Below are 15,091 nucleotides of genomic sequence, written 5' to 3' on the forward strand. Positions count from 1 at the left end.
CAATCCTATGCCTGCCAGGATCTGACTGTCAAAAGGCATATATCTACCAGCTGTAATGATAAACTCAAACCTCTCAGGTGTTTTGACAGAACTTTGCACATACTTTGGTTTTAAAATCAGATCTCTGTTTCAGTCAAGTGGAACTGTGACATTGCTGGGAGGATCACTAATAATATAAGAGCTGTTTTCTAAAGGCAGTATCAGGTATTCAGGAATATGAAGCAAATCCTTTGGTGCAGAGCAACCTCCTCTGGAGCATTTGGATTCAACTTCACAGTGCTGGTCCTTTTTCTTAAACTTGTTCTCCATGTAGGAAAGTTTTAATTAAATCCTGAGAGGTGAAGAAGTGTACAAACAATGTAGAGGTCAGTCAGCCCGCAACTGAAATTTGCAAAGAGATCATATTTTTCTTTTTCTCTTTAAATGACTTCCGATTTTGAATGCTGTGATAGCTACTATCTTGTCTCCCATCAAAAGAAAGTATTTGCTAAGAGATATGAGCTGTTGCTTGGCATTTTCTCCACAGGAGTTCATCTGTCTCTCTCGTGTTGAAAATTTGCAATCAGCGTAATGAAAGCTTTATTTGTCCCTTTAAGCTAGGGATAGGGAACTTTTCCAGCTGCAGGTCTGCATTCCCTGATGGGCAATCTTCTGAGGGGCATATCCTAGTGGTAGGTGTGGTCAAAAGCAGGGAAGGCAGTGCCTGTGGCATTATTACAGGTAATATATATTCAAGCCTTGGGGAAAAAAACAGCAACCCCACAATTAAGGGCATGTATCGGGAGCAATGAGGGATATGGCCTGGGGCAGAGGGACGGCCTGGGCAGAGTCAGGAGGGCTGGATTTGGCCCCCAGGCCTAAAGTTCCCCACCCCTACAATAAGCTAACATGAGAGATGGATTTGGTTTTTTAAAACTTATTTATAGATTTACTGAGCAATCTTATGTATACTTATCCAAAATTAAAACTCACCTGTTCAATGGGACATTGGTGGTGATGGGGTTTTGGGAGGGGGTAATTTATTTATCTATTAGATGTATATACCGCACTTCATCATAAGATCTCAGGGCGGTTCACATAATAATTTTGATTAGTTTCATAAATATGAAAACACATACGGTGTTATTCAGCTAGGGTTTACTCACAGCAGACCCACTCAAATTAAATGAGCATGACTAAGCTAGGGGCATTAATTTTAATAGGTCCACTCTGTATAAAAGTTAGTTTGAATACCACTCATATGATATTGCAAAACAAACACAGCGTTTCAGAGACTTTAGGCACATTAGTTAAAGCTTCTGCCCATCATAATTTCACCAGTGTTTCAACTTGAGAGTATTTTTTATACAGAGCATACACCACAAATTATTCCTTTCTTCTGCCACGTAAGGTTAAATACACCACCTCTAATGTTCCAGTTAAACTCTAGACTAACAAAACTCTTGGAGGCATAGAAGGGTTCCTGAATTTGAGACTCCCCCAGGAGACTCCATGCACTGCATGGACTTCGTGCTTTATTAACCCATGAAATAAATTTCCTTGGGCAAAGATGCCCTTTAGTTTCTGCCATTACAAGGAGATTAGACAAAATTAAATAAATCAGGTAATCTGTGAGCAATTATTCCATACAAAGTTCTGTGTTAGAAGGCTCACTCTCCTTGACTAATACTGTTCTGAAGTTCCTTGGACTCAGCGCAACAGCTGAGCTGGACTCTAGAGCAAAGGTGACTTGGGAAACCTCCCTCCTATGGCCCCTACTGATATACTAGAGAAGTAAAGGTTTAGAAAGAAACCTCCTTACAGTTGTTAGACAGCTCCTGCAAGATGCTTTCACATGGCTATAAGAAGGCAAATCCTTGTACCGTTTGGAGTACTCAATTGTTTGGAAATTAGTCATGAAACATCTGTCACAGCCACGTGCAAGATGGGACACTGATAGTGAGAAGCACTGGGAAGCACACAGTAGAAGAGATTTCGAAGGAATGGAATTGGTGTTGCTGTGATCGGCTACTGTCTGTGTGCTTACTTCCACACTCCTATTCAACCCACACATTTGCAGCATGTGCAACCTGCACCATGAGACTCCTCAGTTGCGACTAGCGACTACACTATTAAACATGACAAGCCGGTGATTTAAAAAAATCAGCCCCTGGTGGTAAGCTATATTTATCACAGGGCACTCCTTAAATTTCTAAATCATTGTTGTTGTTGTTTGTCTATGGACCTTATGAGACTTGGATAAACAAAGCTGGCTGCTGTGTAATTAACTCGGAATACCTTAATGCGAACTCAATTACTTTCAAAATAATTGGCAAAACCTCCACTGAGTCCATAGGCAGTTAAATAGCCATTTAACAAGATGGCAGTAATGACTATACTCAGCCATCCATTTTTGACTTAAAATGCCGTTTTCTCCTTAGACGTAGGGCTACTTTGATTGAATGTCTTCTGAGCAGATTCTAAGGCATATAATGCCCCTCTCCAAAATTCTGAGGGGGAAGTGTGGCTAAATGTTTTGTAGAAACAAACAAACAAACAAACAAACAAACCCCTGACCTATCTCCCATTAGGATATAGTTTGCAGAATCATTTCTATATTTCATTATGTTGCATCCTTTAACAGGTTCTGGCAAAGAGAAAAAGCAAGGCATTTTCTAAAGAGTAAATCATTAACCCACTGAAGTCAACGACAAAGCTCGCATTGACTTCTCTGGGATAAGAACTTGGACGTCAGACAAAGGCAACCTTGCCTCTCCCAAACTAGCTTATCCTTTAGTCATATGTAGCCTTGAGTGCAGGTCAACACCTCCCAACACACCAAATGCTGGGAGAATTATGTTTTTACAAAGCTAGACAAAAATGCTATTTTGTTCACACTGTGAATTGGTGGCACAGCAGAAGTTCTGTTATGCAGACAACTGGAGAACAATGTCTATAATAAATATGCAACATTGAGTGGTTTCCAATGAGCTTATTTTGTGTGGTTGATACTTAGATTCTGCTGTCCATCATGCACATTGTTCTATGTCCTACATATGGCAATCCAGCAAAGTTAAGACCAACAGGTAGAACAGCCTTCTGTGACCTTGGGCTCCCCACCCCCTAATGTTTCTAGCTACAGCTTCCATAATCCTGGCTGTTGACTTGGGCTGAGGGGGACTGGAGTTCCAAATATCTGGTGGGCACCAAGTTGGGGGACACTTGTCTGGAATGACCCTCTGTCTGTGAGACAGTTTTCTGCCCCCATCAACCTCAGGTACAGTATGTGAACACCTTTTCAGAAGTGGGCTCCTGCTTTCTATGAAAATTAGTGGTTTGGTGGGTATGACTTCTCTTCATAATTTTCATATTGTGATCATGGAACAAGACAAAAGCATAAAGGCATGTTCATCATGTGGAATAGTGGAGGTTGAGGGGGTGGGGAAACAGGCCTGCAAACCTTAACCATGTGTGTTTGTTTTTTAAGGAGTCACTTGTGACCCCAAAAAGTCTCCACAGACAGTTCAGCCAGGCCCTGTGAAGTTATTAAAAACTGAAATGAGTGTTTGATTTAACATGGGCATTTTTTATAACCTCTGCGAAGAGGTTTTGAGAATCTAACACCTGTTTTTGCTATCAGCATTTAAATGCTAAGGTGCCTCCATTTGAGCCGGTGCTATCACACAGGTTTTAGACTAATTTGTGACCAGAATTAAGTGCCTCGTCTTTAGCTCGCCCTACATGTTTCATGATGATTAATGGCCCAATTGGTTTGGGATGGGAGCCACATATATCCTGCTCTGCCAAGTGGAGACTGCCACTTAAGGAAGCTGCGCTTTGCTTATTCTTTATCGGTATTCGACTCACCAGCCGACATTTCCTTGTCTTGTAACCAAAATGGTGTCAAACAGACATCACCAAGAGATAAAGGTTAAAAGACAAAACCCAGCCTGCACCAAATATCAGCAAAGGCCACTTCCTAATGCCCGTCCTCACTGAACATTTGTTCTGATGTGTTTACAGTAATGTTATATGACACATGACAGAGCCTGTGTGGTGTAGTGGTTAAAGTGTCGGACAAGGACCTGGGAGACCAGGGTTCAAATCCCCACTCAGCCATGAAGCTCATTGGATGACCTTGGGCCAGTCATTGCCTCTCAGCTGACCTACTTCACAGGGTTGTTGTGGGGAGTTAATTGAAGAGGGGGAGAACCAGGTACGCCACCATGAGCTCCTAGAATTGTATCAGGGGGAACATTGTACCAGGGAGAATATGAAAACAAAGGCAGTGAAAAAGAATCTCTTAATTCTGAGAAATTTCTTAATTCCCCAGAATTATGTTGGTCCTACACAATGCTTTGAAGTAAATTGTTTATTTCCTCATTTGGCAGATAACCGCACCTAAATATTTTGGCTGAACAGGCTCTCATAGGCCCAAGAGTGTGGGAGGTAAACCTTTCATAGGAATCTGAATTTCTCAACTCTGAACTCTACAGAATGTAGTGACCCAATTCGGACTTCGTGTGCTTCAGTTCTGCTCCCCTCCGTTTGTTCACACCCACCCGGGCTCACTTGTACAAACAAGTCTCTATGCAATCTAACCAAACTACTTCTCTCACAAACAAGAGCAAGGAGGGGGGAATGGTACAGTCATTCCACTTCTAAATGCTGCAATATAGCAATGAATGCTGCAAATATAGCAGACGAGTACTCTCTATTCATAAGCATGCATTTAGGTTTCGGACTACAGATTATTTGCCAACTATATTTTTATGAAGCTGTTTTGAGTCCTGTGGAGACTTCTTGACTTCAGAGAAGGAATGGGAAGAGTGGAACCTGATTCTGGGGAGGGACCCAGTGGTCTGGGAGGTGCTGACCCAGATCGTGGAGAGGCACTTGTTCGGAGAAAGCACACCCCCAAGCGTTGAGGGAGAGCTGCCTAACTAGGCCTCAGCTCCACTTGCAGCCAGTGAAGTGCTTCCCACCCTCAGGGGAGCACCTGAGCCTAGAGCGGATAGTGAGCCGTCAACTGTTCCCATCTTCAAGGATGCATCACGGGTTGCACCAGCGCAAGTGGACCCAGCCTCCTAACAGAAGTGCCCGCTTGCTGGCCCGATCCCATGCCTCAGTATGTAAACACATAAATGGCTGTGCCTACCCCACTCTCCAAAAGCAGAGCTCAGGGGGCATGCCAAGTGCTGGGATGGTGTCTTCGTAATTTATGCCAATCTTTGTAACTTAGAACTCTGATTTAAGCGGCTGATTTGCACACCTTGTAATCAGTTTTAGAAAGCTAGGAGCTAAATGGCACCTTAAACCTGGGTTATGGGCGCAACAACGGAATGTCTAGGCACACTTTTTTTATATAACAAGAATACAAAGCTGAAAATGAACTGCAGCTAAAATATTATGTTCATTTTTCACATGGTCTAGTCCTTCCCCTGCTCACCCCTCTAATATTCTTAGGAGGGTCTCTTCTCCAGTCTTCAGAGAGTAGCTGGAAGCGGGGAAGGAGAAAAAGGTCCTCCTTTCCTTCCACTCTGCAGTTTTATTCTGAAATCTTAAGCGCAGTACTGCGCCCAGAGCTCAGAAACTGCTCACGTTAATGAAATTCCCTGTCGCAAAATGCTCCTAGAACAATGGGAGTTTCAAAACACTGCTGGTAACCTGATTTATGTTTGGACTGTGCTGCGCGACCATCTTTGGAACAACACCCTTAGTAGTAACCAAGCCAAGAGTCCCAAGTCCTGCGTCGACTAGTGGGAGCCTGGACAGTTTGGAACAACAGCCCTAAATCAAGGGTGGGGAACCTTATGCCTAGAGGCCAATGTGGCTCACCAGACCTAGCGCTGTAGCCCTCAGGAATCTTCCCAGGCCTCCTGTCAGGCCTCATATAGTCTCCACAGGCCAGGTGCTTACCAGCTCTACAATAAACCCTCTTTGAGTGCTTTTGCCTAGCTGGGATGCGTCCCTGAACTGCACATATGCCTATTGCTTGGGAGATACGTGTATACGGGTGCGAGTATAGAAATACCTGAATTTCGCATGGCTGGAATGCAGCCTATGGCAGAAAGATAAGAGTCACATCCAGTGTTCCATCTACTTTTATCTCGAAACAGGCCCTCAAGCTGGACAGAGCGGATTGCAGGACCATATTCAGCCCTCAGGCCTGAGTGTAGCCGCCCTTGCTTTAAAAGGTAAAAAAATCTGGAAACTCAAGGAAGCTTTTCCTTCTCCTGAAGCAATAGCTAGCTATTTAAGAACATCTTTTTTTGTTTTCCTTCCGTATTTCATTCTTTAAAAGGAAGTGTGTGCTTCCCTTGCCCCACCAGTGCAGGAGCGCACATCTCTTCTTTCAACAATAAATAAATTAATAGAAGAGGAATCAGGCTTCCACGAAACAGCCGTAATACTAAGAGGAAACCTGCCATCCCTCTGCACATCTGCAGAATACATTAGGCTGGGAAAAGAAACCCCTTGGTTTTGGACAAAGGAGTTAAAAAGAGAACCGGAAGGGAATTGTGAATCCCTTGGCACCTGTCTGTTCTTTGTATGAAGTATCAGATATGTAAGTCACTCTCTGCCCCTGGAACAGGTAACCTATACGTTAACATAAATAAATGCCAGGATGCTATCAGGAGGGATGAACTGAGGAGGCGTGTCTGACCATCAATAGTTGTAAGAGTTTGCTATCCACAAACGAGTCCAATCACACAATACCTGTGCTTTCAATTCAAATAAAACAGCAATTACATCAAGGGAAGGGGATTGTGAGGTTGTTTCTGACATGTCTATGATTCTATGTCAAAAATTAGGACATGCGATGTAGCCCTGACTCTAGAAATTATTTAACTCAGATACTCTTCTGGAGCCTTCCCAACACAAAATCACTGGTATTCTAAATACAACAGAACCTGTACCTCTCCCCACAACCAGACACTTTAAAGACACAGAAGTTAAATGGGTGGGGTGACTTGCTGAGGGAGAAAGCACTCTGTGCTTGCTCAGGAGCACTCTTTCTATGTTTCTCCTTTCATGCCTCTGAGGTCTGAGTCCCTACCCTGTTTAAACCGATCGGGAGGAGAACCCGAATCGCAGCAGCAGACAAACGAGCTGAGCAAGGTAAAAAAGAAAGGCACCGACAACGGGAGATCTGCTGAACTCAGCAAGTGACAAGGAGGACCCATCAGTGGCGCTGAGTGGCGCTTCTCTTAAAGCGCCGGGCTTTTCCTGTCCTTGGTTTTCAACACGGCAGGGACAGATTACATGTCTTCCCTTTGAGCATGATCCTGTAGGGGGCAGCCGCTCCATGCCAGCGAGCGAGCACTTTGGGAAGCAGCAAACTGCCCAAGGGAAAAGAGTCCTTATCATCACCATTCATCATCATGATAATAATAATAATAATAATAATAATAATAATAATAATATAGAGCCTCAGTTCGCATTTCTCCGGATAAACCGACTCGAAGCTGCCTTCTCGCGCTGCGCAGCTTCAGTCCCGCCACCATCGACTCTCCCCCAAATTTCTTCGCCGCACCCACACCCCCTTTGAGCCTCTTGCTCTCTCTCCCCCATCCTTATTTCTGGCCAGCCTGTTCTAGGATCGGAAGATCCCGATCTCTTGGCGATCGAGCCCCGGGAGCAAAATGTTTTTTAAAAGTCCCATTGGTCCTTTGCAATGGGGAGGCGGCAACAGCAGCAGCAGCAGCTGCAGCCCAGACCTTGAGCTCTGCCGGCGCGGAAGCGAAGGCGCACAAAGAAGGAGGCAAGTTTCCTTTACCTGGGCCCCGTGGCTGGGACTGCAGCTGGCCGGAGTGAGCCCCCCGGCCGCGCCGAGGAGGTGTCCGCCCGGGGCTCCTTTGCCCTCCTGCGCCGGCCGGGGTTGGGGCGGTTGATGCTCCTGCAGCTCCCCTCCCTGGGCCGGCTGCACAGCGCTCTCTGGAGTCCGGCGAGGTGCTGGAGAAGCAAGCGGGGCTTCTTTGCAGAGTTTATGAGCCTCCTTGCTCGCTGCAGGGGAAAATCTGCCCACAATGCTCTGGCGTTGCAAAAGAGAGAGAGAGAGACGCTGCCCCCTCCCCTGCGCTGCTTCGGCTGGCGCGCACAGACAGCCACCTTTCGTGATCCTGTTAAAAGGAAGCATTCGAGTGTCCTATATGTGTGCACGCATCTCCTTCGTGGCCGTTGGGCTTACGTGTGCTTATTTCGAAGTGAGCCCCGCGAAAAGCCGTGAGAGCAAAGGTAGTTAGGGCAGAGTTATTGGGGCGGGGCGGGCTTCGCAGATCGTTCCCTCTGACCTCTCCTTTTCTCTCTAGCATTTCTAGCCCGCCCTTCTTCACCCCAAGGACTTCAGGGCCGCCTCTTCATTTCTCGCATTTTTAGCCCTGTTCCAACAACAACCTTGTGATGTAGGGCAGGCTGAGAGACGGTGACCAAGCCAAGGTCATCCAGTGGTTTTTGCGCCCAAGGGGGTTTGAACCGCATTGCTGCCCTTTCTTCCTGCTCGTTTTCAAAGTGCATTCTGGAGATAATTTCTATCTCGAGGCTGTAATTTGCATGCAAAGGTTTGGAATACTTCAAACGGTGACCGTGACTGCAGACCTTAATTGCAGCAAACAGAGCTCTAGTGTGATCCAGAAGTCAATTGTTTGGAATACAGTACTGGGGTTCATTCTCGGAAGGTGTAATAAATGTAACGAGAATGCTTTTGAGCATGAACAGTGCCCATATCTAGGTCCACCTCCTTTGGGATTTTCACACACCTCTTCATAGAGTGTGTGAACTGGCTTCTTGCCAGCAACAGTGGAAATTAAACCAGTTAATATCTTTTATGGGACAGACATCTTTTGGCATCTAAGTATGCAAATTTTGAAGTTACAGAAGACTTCAGCAAACAAGATTTTTCTCATGTTATATATATATTCCATCTGAAACAATATGCTCACGGATAAGCACTTCGTAGAACAATAGTGCCTTAACCGTGTCACTACCAGCTTCAAAGCTCATAATCCGGCCAGAGCAGGGAAACTTGATATCTGTGTATGTAAATATTTGGAGAGGATAAAATATGTCTGAGAAAATTTCAAACCTCACCTTTATACATGGATATGTTTCCAATAGGCAGGAGTCCCTGCTCAGCCATGAAGCTCATTGGGTGACTACGTCCAGTGTCCTTTTTGCAGCCAAAAGTACTTCACAGGGTTGTTGTGATGATCTGTGTGTGTGTGTGTGTGTGTGTGTGTGTGTGTGGCATTGTGCAGGAATAATGGGATATGTACAGAACACAATGTACTTTTTTCAAGATTTGGTTTTTTAACAAACTGAGTCCGGTTGCAGTCCTGTACACATTATACTTTGAAGTGTGTCCTATTGAATGTATTAGGATTGGCTTCTGAGTAGACATACACAGGACGGTGCTCTAAGTACATTGTTGTCAAGCTGTGGGTTTGCACATGCTAAAAGCACATTATTTCCCTCAAATAATTTTGGGCACTGTTGTTTGTTAAGGGTTTCTGCTAATTGTAACCCTGACCGCGTTCAGTCCACACTTACTCCATTATCCTGAAATTATCCTTAACTGATAATTTCCAGGTTTAATGTAATCTTTCCAGGATCTAAATGCCACTTCTGGGAATCTAGTGGAAGTTTGACACTTTTTTCTGTGTTATTTGTTTCATCCATTTGCAAGCTTGTTAACTTGGAAAATCCATGAAGTTTTGCAGTGCAATATCACATGATGAAAGTTGGGGAAGTATCCTAACGTTGCATTCTTTCCTGCTATTTAAAACTTAGTCTGACATGGAAAATCACTCAGAAAACCACAGTTCCGTAACTCAACAGGTACTGCAGTGTAAAAGGAACATGAAAAATCAAGACAGAAGCTCTAGCATTATAACCAATCTGAATGCAGCATTCCAGCAACCCTTAACAAACTACAATGTCCAGAATTCTTTGACGGAGGAAATGGGTTTTGAATGTGCTTTAAAGGTGTAGTTTGCACACAGCCATTCACTAATGAATGCTGCAGAATAAAACTACAATGGATGCTGACCCTGCACTAGAAATATGCTTCTACTGTGGTTATGACCAATTAAGTATATGACCGTTCTTATTTATTTTATATATATGAAAATGTATAAACTGCTTGTTCATAAAAATATCCCAGAATATAGTAGGATGCCCAAAGAAGCCTGTGAAACAACAAGCTTTGTTAATACATGGTAGGTAAAGTAGCACCATCCATTTCAAGGAAGCTTTCATAGAATTGCATGACCCATGTAGGTCACAATGTTGTCATTTCATAAGTATTGTGCCACGTACCAGAAAAGTGGTTGGTGCAAAAGCTTAATGCCATGGTGTATTAGCCCAGCACATCTTTGGGCCCCAACACAGGCATGCTATGACTAGGAAGCTTAGAGCCAACACATGCAGCTGCCATTGTGGTGAGCAATGGGCCATCTGAACTCCCTTTCCATGTGCAGAACTGGAATTCCAGAAGTCATTGCAAGACGGTCTTCTCAATGTTGAGGAAATATCCAGATATTTGCCCAGCTATGTCCTTTCTCCATGAGCAGAGGGGAGAAGAGAGCTACCACACATCTTTTCAGTGGCCAGTACCAAACTGTCAGGGGGTGGAGGTGGGGTCCTATAAAATGGCCCACACATTTTTCAAGCATCTTTGGATGCCCTCTATTCTATCTACCCTTTCAAGTAGCCTCCAGGCTTTAACAGACTGGAACATGGACCCAAGCTATCATTGCCAAACATATGACAAGTGGGAAACATCTTGAGATAGTTGCCTCTTGCCATTTCTAAATCAGTGATTATTTCAGCTGCTGCTGCTTTTGGGTTGTCTTGTGATACGGTTCAAACACAGAGAAAGCACTTAAAAAAAATCTGTCTTATTACTAGGGAATAGTACACGCTTAAATAAATTAGAATATGAAAACAAGCACTGTTTGCACCCAACACAACACACGGTTCACACACTTACACTGAGAATCTGACAAGACATGGCCTTGCTTGGGCTTGTGTTGTTCCAGCAATGCAAATGAGACTGTTAGGTATGCACTCTGTTTTGCTCTTTGGCCTTCTGTCTGCTCCTGGACAGGAGACACTTGGCAGTCGTATAGCAGTGCTCTCATTAATGCAAGATCAGGTTCCCAGACACACCAAGTCCCACTCATCAATCTTTCTCCTTATACTGAAACCAGCAATGCAATGCTACTCCGGTGCTAAGAGCAAGATGCCCTAGAAGGGGGAAATTCATCCTTCCCAACTTGTTTCTCAGCAATAAACTATTTATGGCTAGAAATACATTTTCTTTTCTCTTCTGGAAATGTGCTCCTGAGTCAATCCACCCAATATAGTTTCACAAGATATACAGCATTGGTTGGCCCAGTTATGCAACAAAGGTACTATTTCCTAGACTTAGGTGTTGCTGGTGTTCTTGCAAATTTAACATGTGAGGTTAGATTGCTATGCAAGCAGCAGGAATCAAAGAGCACAGATATTGGCCAGCAACAAAAGGTATAACTTAAAATCTCTGACTAGTAAAACTTAATAAAACAGAAACCAAAGATAGTAAAACCTGAGGCTCCTGAACCTACAACCCTCAGATTGTCATGAACTGGCAGGACGATGGTGAGGAGGAGGAAGAATATCCTGGCGAGGGGCGAGGCTGGGACTGGGACAAACCAGAGCAAGCAGGGGATAGGGAAGGAAGGACTGTACTCACAAGGTGATGTAGGATGGCAAGGGGATGGCTGTCAATGCACAGGAACCGGAGCAGCAGGACCCATCATGAACACAGTGGGCTCTGAGGCGTTGGGAGCAGCAGGAGTGGCACTGTAGGAGGCTGAGGTAGGCAATAGCCCACAGCCCACAGCCCAGCTCCCTAGTTGGCCAGGTGGGGCTCGCTAACTCTGGGAGGAAGTGTGTGATAGGCTCAGAACAGGTGTGGGTCACCTGCCTCATCAAGCCCAGATGCTGCGATGCTGCAATCAGCATGCAAAGAGGGAAGCAGAGCTGAGGTGCTGTGTCTGCTCAGCTGCCCATGTTGAGGCACTTTGGCTTGGATGCTCCTGGATTTCTCTGGGGTTCTGCTTTGGGTTTGACTCTGAACTGTATGCTGATTGTGGAACTTCACACTTGGCTACTTGGACCTGGACTACGTTTCCTTGACTTTGGACTTGGCTTGTGTGGCTGCATGACCCCCGGATTTTGGACTTCGGATGCAACATTTTGACTTGCTGCCAGGTAGGCCAGGGGTTCAAGACACAGATTAAGAGTCTGATGCTTTACCGACTGAGCTATCATTACACTTTTTTTAAAATGCAAGAAAGTGAGAGTTTAGGATTGAGAATAAAGTAGCCATTTGCACTAGTTTGCAGAAGACAGGGTTGTTACTGAAGGATTGTCTGACCCAAGTCTGGTTTAAATTCATCAGAAGAAAGGAGAGCAGGGCCATTCTAGTTGTCCATCAACAGCGGGCACCTAGACAACAAACTGAACAGGCAGGCAGTCTATCTATCTCTCTAGTGGTATATGCTAATTGTATTCAAATCTCTGTCATTTTCCCCCCTTAGACATAAATGACCACCCTAGTATTATATTCAGAGGGAGAAGTAATATTGTCAGTTTGGGAGTAAATCATACAGGGGTTTACTTACAACAGAGAATAACTTGGGATATTCATGTGTTGTTGTGGTTTTTAAAAAATACAATTAAAAAGCTGTTTCCTTCATTTTTCAAGCTATGAGCAATACACTTGCAATGACCAATGGGCATTTTTCAATTTTTAAAATATACAGCCAATTCCAGATGCTTCAGAGGTAGTATGCCATATAATTTGTGTGGTTTATCTCCAGCTTTTGGCTATCTGAGATTTATATTTATTCAAGGATAAGATCAGAGGATTTGAGCCACCACCTCTGCTGCTTGGTGAATGTGCAAAAAAGGGAAAAGATTATAATCTGAAATGTTAATGGAGAAAACAAAAGGTGAACATTGCTTGAGAAGATATAGTGGATGTTTCATACATCTCAAGCTAGCTGGATTTAACAATGATTTTCACTTCTAGTCTGGAAAAATAACAGCAACAGAGGTGTAAATTTGAACTGAAGCACTGACAAATATTTGACATCAATAACTTTTTCTGACTACACCTACAGTTACTCAGGTTTAGCTGCTGTAAGGCTGTGTATGCAATACTAGCTTAAAATGCAGCTAGCCCTTTATTTCACAATTTGGTTGGGGGTAGAGAATGCATCCATACTCCTAACATTAGATTATGAAGCTCCGTACACACAGTTCGCTGCAATCCACACCTGTCCTATAGTTTATTGGAAAACACTGTGTTCTGATGAATTTTTCCCCAAACCAGCTTTGATCTGATTTGAAAACTTCAGCCATATAAGGACATCCATTCCCACTCTCCACCCACTGGTGTGGGCAGTATTAAGTACAGTGGTTCCTCGGGTTAAGTACTTAATTCGTTCCGGAGGTCTGTTCTTAACTTGAAACTGTTCTTAACCTGAAGCACCACTTTAGCTAATGGGGCCTCCCGCTGCCGCCATGCCGCCGGAGCACGATTTCTGTTCTCATCCTGAAGCAAAGTTCTTAACCCGAGGTACTATTTCTGGGTTAGCGGAATCTGTAACCTGAAGCGTATGTAACCCGAAGCGTATGTAACCCGAGGTACCACTGTAGTGGGTGGACATAGCAGACAGAGATTTCTCCAAGTAGTTCTTTATAAGTAAGCTGGGACTGAACTGAACAGCAAACAGCTCAGCCGGCCTGCTTTTATAGGCAGCCGGCTGTCAACATTGTAACAACAGCAGCCCAGGGTTTCCCGCCTAAATTAACTTACCTGGACCTGGACCTGAGTGAAAACTACATACAGTGGTGCCTCGGGTTACATACGCTTCAGGTTACATACACTTCAGGTTACAGACTCCGCTAACCCAGAAATATTACCTTGGGTTAAGAACTTTGCTTTAGGATGAGAACAGAAATCGTGCTTCGGCGGCGCGGCAGCAGCAGGAGGCCCCATTAGCTAAAGTGGTGCGTCAGGTTAAGAACAGTTTCAGGTTAAGAACGGACCTCCGGAACGAATTAAGTACTTAACCCGAGGTACCACTGTGCTTAATACCCCCTGGTGGCTAGGGTGAGAACTTCAATACATAACAGGCAAACATCAGGCGACTTAGAAATACAACCATACTGACTTCTGTGTTTTTAGCCAGTAATGTGTGCACGGTCAGCATTTCAAAATAAACTACAGGGTAGATACAGGATAGCTATGGGTTGTGGTTAACATTGATTTTATTTTTTTTAAAAAATATTATTTATTTATTAAATTTCTATACCACCCCTCATCCAAAGACCACAAGAACACAAAAATGCATACCATAGTAACAAACAAAAACAATATTCCCTCTCTCCCCCTCCCAGTTTAAAAGGCCCTAGATTGTTTAATTAGCCAAAGGCCTAGGAGAAGAAGAATGTTTTTGCCTGGCGCTTAAAATTAGGGTTGCCATATGTCCTCTTTTTCATGGGTATGTAAAATGAGAGTCACCATAGCAATCCAGAGTGAAAAGTAGAAGTCAGCAAAGATGTCCCTCTATTTTTACTCTTCAAAATATGGCAACCCTACCTAAATATATGTAACGAAGCTGCCGGGTGAGCCTCCCTTGGGAGAGCATTCCACAAGTGGGGAGCCACCACAGAAAAGGCCCGTTCTTGTGTTTCCACCCTCCAGACTTCTTGTGGAAGAGGCACACAAAGAAGGGCTTCAGATGATGGCCACAGTTTCTGAGTCAATTCATATGAGGAGAGGCTGCAAAGTAAATGGGTGTGTGTAGCACAGCCTAATTGTCCTTATTTTCCAACTTCTACATACGTCCTCAAGGGCAAATTCTCAGGCATCCTTTTCCAATATAGAATAAAGGTGGGAAGAATAACGCAAGTGATTATTTTCCTTCTGAAACATGCATTGAGAACTTGTCATGTTGAGCAGATGGGACAGAGAGCGGGAAGGGTGGTGGCAGTACAGTACACCTTCTCACGAGGCCATCCTTACCTTATATTTTATGATAGTTCTGAGATGAGTATT

General features: G+C 44.2%; 1 protein-coding gene across 4 annotated transcripts in view; it reads right to left on the reverse strand.

Annotated features, from left to right (window-relative positions):
• Nucleotides 1-15,091, reverse strand: part of KANK4 (KN motif and ankyrin repeat domains 4) — a 64,805-nt gene that overhangs the window by 33,599 nt on the left and 16,115 nt on the right. For 2 of the 4 annotated variants that reach the window (XM_081011740.1, XM_081011736.1), the window contains exon 1: nucleotides 7,760-7,900. The exons of the other annotated variants lie outside the window; for them this stretch is intronic. The gene's annotated coding sequence lies outside the window, so the exon portion shown is untranslated. Of the gene's footprint in view, nucleotides 1-7,759; nucleotides 7,901-15,091 lie in introns of those variants that run through there. 4 annotated transcript variants of the gene reach the window in all.

The sequence above is a fragment of the Podarcis pityusensis genome, assembly GCF_964106645.2.
Source record: "Podarcis pityusensis genome assembly, chromosome: 6".
Classification (NCBI taxonomy): Eukaryota; Metazoa; Chordata; class Lepidosauria; order Squamata; family Lacertidae; genus Podarcis; species Podarcis pityusensis.